Below are 13,540 nucleotides of genomic sequence, written 5' to 3' on the forward strand. Positions count from 1 at the left end.
AAAGGTGTTCTTGAAGAGAGCTGTGAATGATGTCAGAATTAACTCTTACAATCTTCAAGTATTAAGAATATGGCAAGCAAACACAGATCTCCAGTTTGTTATTGACCCATATGCTATAGCTAGCTATATTATGAAATCTCAAAGAGGTATGAATATGCTTTTGCAAAATGCAGTGGATGAAGTGAAAAGAGGAAACTTCAGTGTAAGGGAGAAAATGAGAGTTATTTCTAACAAGTTCTTGAATCACTGTGAAGTTTCTGCACAAGAAGCAATATATCTGCTGCTCCAACTTCCTTTGACACAGAGTTCTAGAGATGTCATTTTCATCAACACCTCTACACCAGAGAAGCGTATTGGTATTTTGAAGCCAGCATCTGTGCTCAAAACACTCCCTGATGAATCTACAGAAGTAATTTGTGCTGGACTCCTTGATAGGTACTCAGAACGTCCACCTTCGATGGAAAATATTATATTGTCACAATTTGCATCTTCTTTTGAAAAACAAGTTGACAAGAAAAAAGGTATCTCTGACACAGTTGATCAAATAGATGGAGTAGACAATAATGTGGAGGAGATAGTTGCAGGTATGACAATTCATTTGCCTGATGGAAGTTGGCTGGTTAAGAGAAGGGTCCCCAAGGTAATACGTTCAGTGAGATATAGTCTTAAAAAAGATCCAGAGTTATACTATCGAGAGCAATTAATGCTCTTTTATCCATGGAGAGAGGAAAATGCTCTTAAAGGACAAAGTACCACTTATGAAGATGAGTTTAAAATACATGAAGCCCACATTATTTCATTTAAGGCAATGTTTGACGCCTTTACCTCAGATGAAAGCATTGAAGAAATTTTCGAAGATGCCAACCAACAGATAGTCAATGATGAAATAGATGACATTGCTCCAAATGCAAGACAAACAGAGGATGATTCAGAACAGCTCAGACAAGACATGGAATCTATACTCCAGCCTGCAGATAGTTCCTGTACACATTATGACATAGGACAAGATATTGGGTGCTCTAATAGTGCAAAAAGAGCCGCTGAAATTGTAATAGCAAATAAGCTATCAGACCAAGAATATTTGGAACTAGTTCGTTCTTTAAATCCAGAGCAAAAATGTTTCTTTTACTACATTCTGAATACAACTAAAACAAATGATGAACCCTATTATGTTTTCTTATCTGGTGGAGCAGGGGTGGGTAAAAGTCATGTGTTGAAAGCTATTTATCAAGCCTTATTGCGATATTTTGACACTGCAGGTGAAAATCCAGATGAGATAAAGGTAGTTATAGGAGCACCAACAGGCAAAGCTGCATACAACATTAAAGGTAATACGCTGCATTCAATTTTCCACATTCCTGCCAGCCAGTCTTTGAAAACTTATATACCTTTAGACCACAGCACTTTGAACACTCTGAGATGTCATTTTGCCAAGTTAAAGGTCCTTATTATAGATGAGGTGTCCATGGTTGGCATTAGAATGTTTAATTTCCTAAGTAACCGACTCCAAGATATCTTTGGATCAAAAGAGCCATTTGGTGGTATATCACTGCTTTTAGTTGGTGATCTTTTTCAGTTACGCCCTGTTCTTGATCAGTGGATTTTTTCATTGTCAACAGCGGATTATGGACAACTAGCAACTAATTTTTGGCAAGATTTGGTTACATTTTATGAACTGAAGACTGTTATGCGTCAGAGAGATGATGCTCAATTTGCACATTTACTCAATAGAGTCCGAGAAGGGGTGCAAACAGAAAATGACATTCTAACATTATCTACAAGACTTGTTTCATCACCTAGGGAATCTAATATAGACAATTACATACATTTGTTCAGTTCCAATGCACTTGTTGACGAGCACAATGTATATTCATTATCAAAGATAGAGGGTCATTTACATGTTGCTCAGTCCTCTGATTATGTAATTGGAGATGTAACAACAAATGTCAGAGACTCTATATTAAACATATCTAAGACTCTTCCACCACAAAAAACTCAAAACTTGCTCTCAGAATTACCTTTGAAAGTTTCTGCAAACTACATGATGATTCAAAATGTAGATATAAAAGATGGTCTAACCAATGGAGCTTCCTGCCAACTTGTGCATATTGACATATCAAACAATAAACCGATACTTTTGTGGGTTGTTTTTCTGGACAAAGACATTGGTGCGACACAAAGGAGAAAAAGCAAATCACTATACAAAGGAACTATTAATCCTAATTGGACACCAATACATTTCATAACCAGACAATTTCAAGTAGGAAAATACAAAAATGTTCAAATCGTTCGCAAACAGTTCCCATTGAAACCAGCTGCCGCATCAACAGTACACAAATGTCAAGGAATTTCACTTTCTAATGCTGCTGTTTCCTTCAAAGGACGCATCCAAAGTCACATGGTATATGTAGCATTAAGTCGAGTTACTTCACTACAGGGTCTCCATCTTCTCGACTTCAACAAGGACAAGATCACAATTGACAAGAGTGTCAAAATTGAGATATCCCGACTTAGAAATGAGAAACAGATTGTTTACAGTCAATTGCCACTTGCAAAGCCAAAACTTGCTATCTTATGCCATAATGCAAGATCATTACACAAACACATAGACGACTATAGAAATGATGATCGTATATATCAGAATGATGTAATATTTATACAAGAAACTTGGGCTAAAAAGTCAGATTCATTAGATCATTATATGTTGAATGGTTTTAATCTCATTGACTTTTACCCACATGCAATACATTTACACAGACCTCATTGTGGCGTCTTTGCATATGTAAAAGAAGGACTACAGGTTGATTCAATAGAATTCATTGAGGAAGAAGGGATAGAGGGAATACAGTTGACAGTGTCATTATCTGAAAAACACTATTGCCTGACATCAATATACTGTCATCCATCAACCAATGTGGACAACATTTGTGATACAATACATTCTGTTGTGACACCCAATCATTACACAGTTCTTCTTGGAGATATCAATATTGACCAATTCAAACAAACTACGCAGTTGAAAAAACTTCAGAGTACTATGCATGCACTTAATTTAGGCCAAGCTCATATCGATGAAACCACAGACAATCATTCTTCCATTGACCATGCATATATTACAAGACAACAACGATTTGAAAGTGGGAGCCTAGAAAGTTATTGGAGTGACCACAAGATACTATGGTTTCATATTTTATAAGGTTTAAGTCTCATAAACGTATCTCTTCCTTGTTTGACTTCATGATTTCTGCTTACCTACCCCTGCTGAACAAACGTGTGTGTACTTATATGCTCTCTAATATTTCAAAATGATGTCACTTATAATAACTAGATGGTCAAACAGGTCAAGCTTGATTTTTGCCTTTCCATTTGAAAACCATACAATTCATTCATTTTTTTTAGATATTTTCAAAATTTTAGGTAGGTGGGCTTAGTAATTTTTTCTTACTTTATGCATTAAGGGCACACAGTTTGTCCTGCTAGAGGGTCATTTTCTATCTAGTTTATATGTTGTTATTGTTGACAACATGGAAGTCAAGTTTGATATTGATAATCATAAATTTTACCTATTAGGAGTTTTGGTCCTTGTAATATTGATAAATGCCAGAACACAAATAAATGTTAAAGAATCCGGTTTACTGTCATTTTGACAGCTCTTGTATAAATTAGTGTGCTGATGGAACTGCGTTTGCTAAAATGCTACATCTACTAAAATATTGTGGTATGTGGATACTTATTCAAAAGGGAGTTCTCTTGTTTTCATATTTGGGGCCAGAATATTCGTTGAAGGATGCAACGATTACAAACATCTGCCAATCGAATTAAAGTGGCTTACTGTCACAAAACTAGATATGATATCCTTTTTATAAGACCGGATCAATTGATTAAAAAATTATAAGAAATGAAACAAAACATAATCAACAATTTTTCGTCAAAAAGAAACTCAAAATTGATCTGTACTTTTAATGATATAAATGAGTATAAAATGTCGATTTTTTTTATCTAGCTATAATGTATTTTTCTATAAGACGAAGACTGACATTTGTTATTAGGATCTAACTGTTTCTATGTTATATAATGCAACGAAATCTTCGAATGGAGCTACCGGAATATGTGTCAGGTGTCAATTATACTTTACATTATTTATGATATTTTCGAAAAGTGAGAAAATGTTCTTGAAGTTTAGTCTCGTTTCAAAATGAAACCTTATCAAATCGTTTAATACTGATGAATCTCTCTGCACTGGAGACCTTTGACAGCACTGCCATATCTAGATTTCACAGAATATGTGCGCACAATATGTTTATGTTTAGCACACTAACTATTAGTTAAAGCTCAAAATATTTTCATATCACGCACACAAAATATTAACTTGTGCGCCCTAATTGTGATATTGAGCCAAAAAAAAAAAATCAAATTATTAAGACCATGCAGTAGTATATTGTCGCACTCAATATATTTTGTGTATGCATAGATCCGTAACGAGGCATCGTAAAGTTCAGTCTACCAATATACCAGATACTTCCATCTTTTATTAATATCAGTGAGAAATCAATACCATATCAGTAAACGGAAAGAGTGATAAACAACTGTTATTTTCTGTTGACAAATGACTCATGTTTGTTTTTAGAAATATATAAAAATTCTAATATCTCCAGACGTCTTTCAAAAAAATTAAGAAAAGCTTGCACAAATATGAACAGTCTGTCTGATTGTGTGTTCTTTACATAATTAATGTAATACTTTGCCTGTAGGATACAATAATTTAAAACTAAGTTTTATATAGCTTGTTGTTCGGTGTGAGTCAAGGCTCCGTGTTGAAGGCCGTACTTTGACCTATAATGGTTTAATTTTATGAATTGTAATTTGGATGGAGAGTTGTCTCATTGGCACTAACACCACATCTTCCTACATCTAAGTTATCAGAACTCAATACACCAAAATGACACTGCCTTTATTCAAAGACAGATTTACTCCCAAACTGAATACAAATGTACCATCAATTTGAAAAATCTCTCCAAAATTGTTTTATTTCTGTAAATTCAAATAAAATTATGCTCTGTAGTTTCTGTTTCTTTACAACTGGCACATTCATTAGTTAAAGAAAGTTTATATTTTTCAAGAAGATAATTTTGTGAGACTATTCTGTGTAAAGGTTGAGATTGGAAAGCTTGTAGTTTGCGTTCTATAGAACATTTGAAAGCTAGTGAATAAATATTTTTTCCATTGCTCGTCACTAATTTCTATATAAAAATTTTCTTCCCATCTCTGTTTTGAAATAGGAGAAACACTTCCCCATACGATAAAAAGTGAATATATATCTTTAGCAAATAATTTACTGATAGGCATTTCTTCATTCTCATGCTAAAAAACGAATCCAATATTAGAATACAAACTCCGAACTTGCACGTCTTTTATGTTCACTACGTCAGATAAAGGTTGTGATCTTTTTCAAATTTTGACAACAACTACTCTAATGGGATCTTCTTCAATCTCTCACACAACAACCAATCATAAAAAAGCGAATGCGGAAATTCATTTATACCTACATGCAGATTGAATAACATCAAAATAGGTGAAATACGTATAACAGATGCGTTATTTATTAATCCTACTGAAATATTGCAGCATAGAAAATTTAAGAAAAAGAATATATTCCTTTAAATTTATTGATTAAATATAATCCATATATACTTAAAATAAGGTATATGAAATATAAGAATTGATTGCAGTTTGTCAAAGAATGTGGGCAACCGCTTATTGTTGAACCAATGGTTATGTATAATAAACAATCAAGTCTAGGGGACATGCTTACTAGATCAAAGTTAAAAACTGTAACAAAGAATTGACATTCGAATCTTTGATAAAGGCATATCTGTCTATGCAACTGCTGGTTGATGTTTCGTCCCTGAGGGTATCACTAGCCTAGTAGTCAGCACTTCCGTGTTGACATGCATCTCAATTATATGGTCATTTTTATTAATTTCCTGTAACAAAACTTTGAATTTTTCGATAAACTAGAATTTTCTTATGCCGGTAATAGATTACCTTAGTCGTATTTGGCACAACTTTTGGGAAATTTGGGTCCTCAATGTTCTTGAATTTTGTACTTATTTGGCTTTTAATTTTTTTTATCTTGACGTCACTGATGAGTCTTATGAAGACGAAACGCGCGTCTGGTGTACTAAATTATAATCATAATACCTTTGATAACTATTTATATCTTTTGATGAATCATTTAAAAAAAATAATTTAATATTAACTAGTATGTGAATAATTTTCATAGATGATATATGCATCTTAATCTAACAGGACTATTTAAATCTTTAACAGCCGAACTGGACAATCTAAACGTTTAACTGTCGAAATACTGAAATAGTGTCGGGACCTATCAGGCAACATGAAGTGTGTTGGGGGTTTTATGATTAAAGGAAATATACACCAGTATATCTTCATCTTAACCATCAAAGAATATACTCTTAGTACCATGGTCATTTATGTTGGAATGTTAGGTGTCACAAGACCAATTTAATCATCAAGTGCGACACTCACAAAATTTAACATAGTTAGTTTGATGTTGATGATTAACAGAATAAATGAAAAACAAATAAAAGCAAAACAATTGTGGAATGATATAATTTAAACCCATAATTTATCTATAAACAAGAAGATGGGGTATGATTGCTAATGAGACAACTATCCACAATAGACCGAATGACACAAAAAATGACAACTATAGGTCACCGTACTGCCTTGAACAATGAACAAAGCCCATACCGCATATAGTCAGCTTGTTTGCTATTTAATTAAGCAAATTACGGAATTGATTATAAAAATGTCACCGTTTCGAGTTTTGTTTAGAATCATCAACGCTGCGTTATATTTGAAAATCCGCCCGTTCTGTTATTCATAATATTTTTAAGTCGAAGAAAAACCTCTATGACATGACAAACAAACAAACGGACGAACATGTTTTCTTTAAAATACTAAACGTCTTCTAACACTTAATTATTCTAGGAAGACAAAACTAAATATTAAGTGGCTTACAACCAATAAGATAAAAATGCAATTTGTTTTAACTTTTTATTTTGTGTATATTATTATTTCATTAATAAACACATATTGCAAAGAAGTAGGTTCAGTAGGACACCTTTTTGGCCTCAAAGTATACCAGTTTCACAAAATTGTGAAAATGTAATCTTGTAGCTATTTATTGGAAAGTAGAATGCTGCTACTACATAAATATGGGGTGTTTTTGACAATACAATGCACAGATACTAGCATCATTAAGTCATGCTAAATTACTGAAATTTTCACAATTTTATCATTTAGTTAAATTTTAGACGGTTTCCGTCTGAAATAAAAGTGCCTGCATTCGTGTTCATTCACAATATTGAAATGTAAGTTGTATTTGATGATAATACATAACACATTTAAAGGTTGAGGAAGAACACGGTTGCGGCAACTTTCATTTTTGACAAAAACCATCTGAAAAGCGACGTGTTTTTGCATAGTTGATAGATTTTTCACATTTAAGCTTTAATCGGAGCGTTTTTAATGACTTAATCAGTTAAAATCTTTCACATAAACTAATTAAATCAATTGATATAGACACTTAAGTGTTTAAAAAGTGTCCGAAATCTTTCGTAAGATGAACATGAAATTTGGGGCCAAAATCGGCCATTACCGGAACCAAACACCTGAATTAAAATCAATTTGACTAGTATAATTTTTACAAAATTTTGACCATTCAAAGCTTTGAATTTAAAAATGAAAACAATAATAAAAATTAACCAAACGATAGCTTCAAAGTAACGAATTTGTATGGAATCATTTTTAGTTCGAGTAACATTACCTACTGTACATTTTGCCATTATATAACAGAAACAACTAAAGAGTGTGGATTTGTAAATGAAGGTACTGGCCAAAAACAATTAATAAATTTAATTTTGTCTCTATTTGAAACTTGTTAAAATATTAGATCAGAATATCAAAAGCACTCATACTACAGCTTCTTATATTTACATGTAACATTTATTCTTCATGCAATACAATGAATGAAATTTTATAAGTCTTACCTAAAGTCTTCAGGGCAACAATAGTTAAGAGGAACAATCTTTGACCAGGAGCCATCTTCTATTTAAAATTGGCTATGCTCAGGTGATTGTACGGAATCTGTCGAGTAATCACGAATGCTTCTACTTAAGTCAAATTGTTGTAGAATTATGAAAGAAGTTCTTTTCTTTACTGTTATAAATGTCAACAAGATATATAAAATATTTAGCAAAAGTCGATATTATCATGCATGGTGGTGTATAACTCTATAACGGTATTTTAATTTGAAAATCTATATCACGTGTGTTATATAATTTTCCAATGAAGAGGTTGGAGAATGTCAGAATTGTAAATCTTTATTTTTTGAAAAATATGTTTAAGAGATAATTCATTTCCCTACCAGTGTACATAAACAAAATGTGTTTAGTAATAAGTTTAAATAAGCTTTTTCTGTTTTGTTATTGTCACTGTGGGCGTATATGTACACGGACGACTGTGCATATTTCAAAGGATTTGTTTTTTTGATGGATTTACTTCATCAAAATGAAACAAATGGGAAAAAGGAAAACGGAGAAAATAATTTAATTAATGAAAAGTTGTTACCCGTTTGAGCCTTGTACTAACTAAAAAAAAATGTTCCTGTTTTGTGTTTTTATATACTTCTTCCCCCAGAACTGAATTGTTTTGTTGATAATGTACTAATATAACATCATTTGGTGGCAATGCTTATTGTGAGGGAATATTCTCGTCATGGTCATATTACAACATTATGTCTATAAGCTGGTAGACAATACATGTTCAGCCAATCAGGCATTGCACACGTTCATGTTTTTATTGTCGTTGTTCTCTTATATTTAATGCGTTTCCCTCAGTTTTAGTTTGTTATCCCGATTTTGTTTTTTGTCAATGGATTTATGAGTTTTGAACAGCGGTATACTACTGTTGTCTTCATTTCTTCAACTGTTAATGACGTCTCTACACTATATCCATGTTTTGTTGTTTTAGGGATGAATAAATAACTTTCCACGTGCTTTCAGCGTTTTCTTTTATGTGTTTTTGATTTGTATCAGTCTGATGAGGTAAAATCTTTTCAACTGATTTTAATAATTTGTTCTTACTTTGTACTGTAACACCACTGTCCTGTATAATGCACTAATATATTGGAAATTCGGTGGCAATGCTAACTGTGAGAGAAATTTATTGAAAGGGAGCAGTTGTAGCACAAAATGACTAAAAATAAAGACAGAATTACAGTTTATAACAAGATACCAGTTATCAAAATTCTAAATAAATGATAACAAGTTACTGATGTATGCTAGCAAAGATTAAACAGAGATATGAAAGTTTTTGATTATAAAATCTGTCTGAAAATGCTAGAACTGACTTTCAGTTGTTTTCTTACATACAGTATCAAATATCTTAATAAATTTTAGAACAATACATATCTATTCTTATATAATTTAATTTTGGATGTAACGCGTCTTCTGATTGGCTGACGTTATTTTGTTATTAGCCAATAGACATAATTTAGTCATGTGACCCTGACGTCATCAACGTTTTTTCGTGGTTTTCTACGGTTTAGAATGGAATTTAGAATTAAATTATAAGAAATGACTGTAATATTTTTTCTGTCTATTCGAAATAACATAAAAAATGTGGGTGCACACTGTTAAATAACCCGCTACGCGCGTTATTCAGTGTGCACCAAATTTTTTATGCTATTTCTTTATAGACAGAAAAAAATATTACAGTCATTCCTTAAACATCCTTGTTATATAAGTATTTATTGATGAAAGTAAATAAAAAAAAGCGTTTTAGATGCATGAAATTGATGAGGTGTTGTTTTAATTTGTTAAACAGATTACCAATTTAGGCACTTTTTGTTGGAATAGATGGTTTTCATCGAATAGGACAATTGAAAGAGAAAAATGCAAGGCACAGTCTGAACACCGGTTAATAAATTCAAATAATATTCACAATCCGATCAGCCGGGACTTTGTATAAAATGTCAAACCGACTGTTTCTCTCAGACTGTCTTCAGATTCCTATTCCAACACTAAAATATACATTTATATAAAAGTAATTTAAATTGAAAATCAAAGGAATGACTGTAATATTTTTTTTTTTTTTATGTCTATAAAGAAATAACATAAAAAATGGAGAGCACACTGAATAAAAGCGTCACGGTCACATGACAAAATTATTTCTATGTCTACTAGACAAAGCACTTGCAGGCAATCAGTAGACGTGTTACATTAAAAATTAAATCAATACACGATAGCGGAAATAAGAAAAAAAAAAACTAGAAAAATGTTAGCTAAAATTCACATTATCAGAGTTCCAGATAGGTGTTCTTATAAATACTTTAGATGCTGTGTCTTATTTCAAACAGAGTATTATATACCCACGTTTTAAAGCCTGATGATAACAGAAAAACGCAAGTATGTCAAAATTCTGCACGTTTGTGTATCTATAAGAGTGAAAAAATAACCTTTTTGAAAATAAAACCAGGTTGCTGTTCGAAGTAATGCTATGTATTGTATTTCCGACTTTCTCCAATTTTGGGAGTAATGTTCCTCAAAACAGAGTTTGAAAATAAAAATTCGCCAATTTAGAACAAAATGCATTTAGTTGCAATAATCTTAGAAGACCCTATATCAATACCAATAAAGATAACAATTAGACGAAGAACAACGATCAAGAGTTGTTGACGTATTTTCTAAAGTACCACAGAGTGATTAAAATTTAATCTAGACTTGTCTCTCTTTATCTGTTGTTAAATGTAAATAACAAATACCAAAATTAAAATACTACAGACTTTCTGTTAAACATGACATGACATGTTATACTCATTTGTGTAGAGGTTCCATCCTTTGTTTTTCATTTATAACTTTTACAACTTATACAAAAACCTTTGAATTTAACATACATTTTATTACACCAACTTTTCATGACTAGAATATACATTTTTTCTTTGTGGCATAACTTTGGCTACATAGTATTATATAATATTTTGTTGAGGCACCAGGGTGACTCCCAATTACCTATACACAATGGCTATCAGCTGACCTATGTTGAAATAGTGTCATAAAACCCCTGATAGACAAACACGGTTACACCACCACCTACCATGGGGAGTGACCGGGGAAAACTCTCGTTTACCAATGCTCCAGTTATTAGTGCCTCACCTGTTGGCAGGTGTAGGCCTCCCCTGTATAAGTTGCGGTGAAGGAGGTCCCATAGTTACCCATATGTAGACCCCACCGTTACCACTAACCACAATTTCCAAACCTGCAAATTGTAGAACTTGTCAGGCCCAGGGCAAGGGGCGATTTAAAATAATACCCCAATCACTACCAGTCTCCCTGGACCGCCACATGAGAGCCAAAGTCAGCTACCAAATCTGACTTGGGTTCTCACCTCCACAAAATTTTCATTATTGAAGCATTGGAAAAGTAGATTTTGTTGTGCGTAGGAAAAACTCAACACCTCAACACCTCCTTGTATATCATTATTTTAAAAAAGCTTATTTCAAATTTGTGACAAATGAGTTCCATCCGTTCTGTAAAAATACCCTTCACTTGCCCTAATGTTCTTATGTAATATAACCGACTCATTTCCTGATGATATATCAGCAGTTTCCTTCGGTTTCTTCTGCCACCACTTGTCCCACCTCTTGTGTTTTCTTGATCATTCTTTTCCGGGCAGCTCCGTCCTCTATTTGAGGGATTTCTTCGTTCTGAACTCCCTGTCCTCCTGTCCTGATAATCGTTCTTCTCTTCTTTCCCATGGCCCTTGATGGCAATCGCCTTGAATTCCTTCTGTTTGGCATCTTTTCTTTTTAAATAGTAAAACTAATTTGTGTAACACCTGCTTTGTTGTCGACCTCAAATTAACAAGTGCCCAATACGGTAGTTCCAAAATTTTGATTCAAACTGAGAACGCCATCTATGGACATGCCAAATATGACAATGAGCTACAGGCTGCAACACCCACGCACCCACACAAGTATTTGATTGAATTATACCAGATTATTAAAATATGAAATATATAGAATAAAATTGAGAATGGAAATGGGGAATGTGTCAAAGAGACAACAACCCGCCCAAATAAAAAACAACAGCAGAGGGTCACCAACAGGTCTTCAATGTAGCGAGAAATTCCCGCACCCGGAGGCGTCCTTCAGCTGGCCCCTAAACAAATATATACTAGTCCAGTGATAATGAACGCCATATCAATTTCCAAATTGTACACAAGAAACTAAAATTAAAATAATACAAGACTAACAAAGGCCAGAGGCTCCTGACTTGGGACAGGCGCAAAAATGCGGCGGGGTTAAACATGTTTGTGAGATCTCAACCCTCCCCCTATACCTCTAACCAATGTAGTAAAGTAAACGCATAACAATACGCACATTAAAATTCAGTTCAAGAGAAATCCGAGTCTGATGTCAGAAGATGTAACCAAAGAAAATAAACAAAATGACAATAATACATAAATAACAACAGACTACTAGCAGTTAACTGACATGCTAGCTCCAGACTTCAACTAAACTGACTGAAAGATTATGATTTCATCATATGAAATCATAATCATTTCTTCATATAATCTGATTAAATTTCAGATCCCTCTTATCTACTGTGTTTATATAGATATGTATGCATATGAGGATGACAATTATTAAAGAAACAACAGATTTATATTTAAATTTGACTGGCTGTACAACATGCTCAAAAGGAGGCAAACACAACCTGTTCCATTCAAGTGCTATTTTGGAAAAGATGGACAAAAGATACCAAAGGAAAGTCACACTCATATATTGACAATAAACTGACAACGCCATGGCTAAAAAGTCAAACAGACAATAGTACATAAGAAACAACATAGAAGACTTAGCAACACGAACCCCAACAAAAACTGGGGGTGATCGCATGTGCTCCGATAGGGTAAGCAGATCCAATTTAAATTGGAAAATAGAGATGCCTTCCTGAATAAAGTCAAATCTAAAACTGAAAATGATATAAAGTCCTTACCGAAAGAAATGGTTAGTGAATGAATAATATTCACATGTAGATTAGTTTTACATTCAATTGTTTAAGTTGTCCAGATTATTTTAGACGTGAAAAAAATGAATGTGATATTCACGTGAAATTTGTTCGAGTCTTACTCGAGAATCAAGTTAAACTCAGTTCGTTTGATAATAAATTCGCTTGACAATCACGTGATATTCGCAGGACTTTAATTTCACATGAAATTAATGTGAGTGAAATTTGCTTGTGTGTATGGCAAAGGCATCGGAGTCGATTACCATGGAGTATGCATCTAAATTTTGTTCTGTTGACCCTCATGTACTACTTGGTATATTTATTAACACAAAGACACTATTAAACAATTGTTCACTTGAAAATACATTAGAGTCAAAATTTGGAGACTAGCATAAAGGTTTATTGGGGTTAGGAAAATTTTCAGACGTCACTTTTAAGTAGAA

Source organism: Mytilus galloprovincialis, chromosome 14 (genome assembly GCF_965363235.1).
Source record: "Mytilus galloprovincialis chromosome 14, xbMytGall1.hap1.1, whole genome shotgun sequence".
Lineage (NCBI taxonomy): Eukaryota > Metazoa > Mollusca > Bivalvia > Mytilida > Mytilidae > Mytilus > Mytilus galloprovincialis.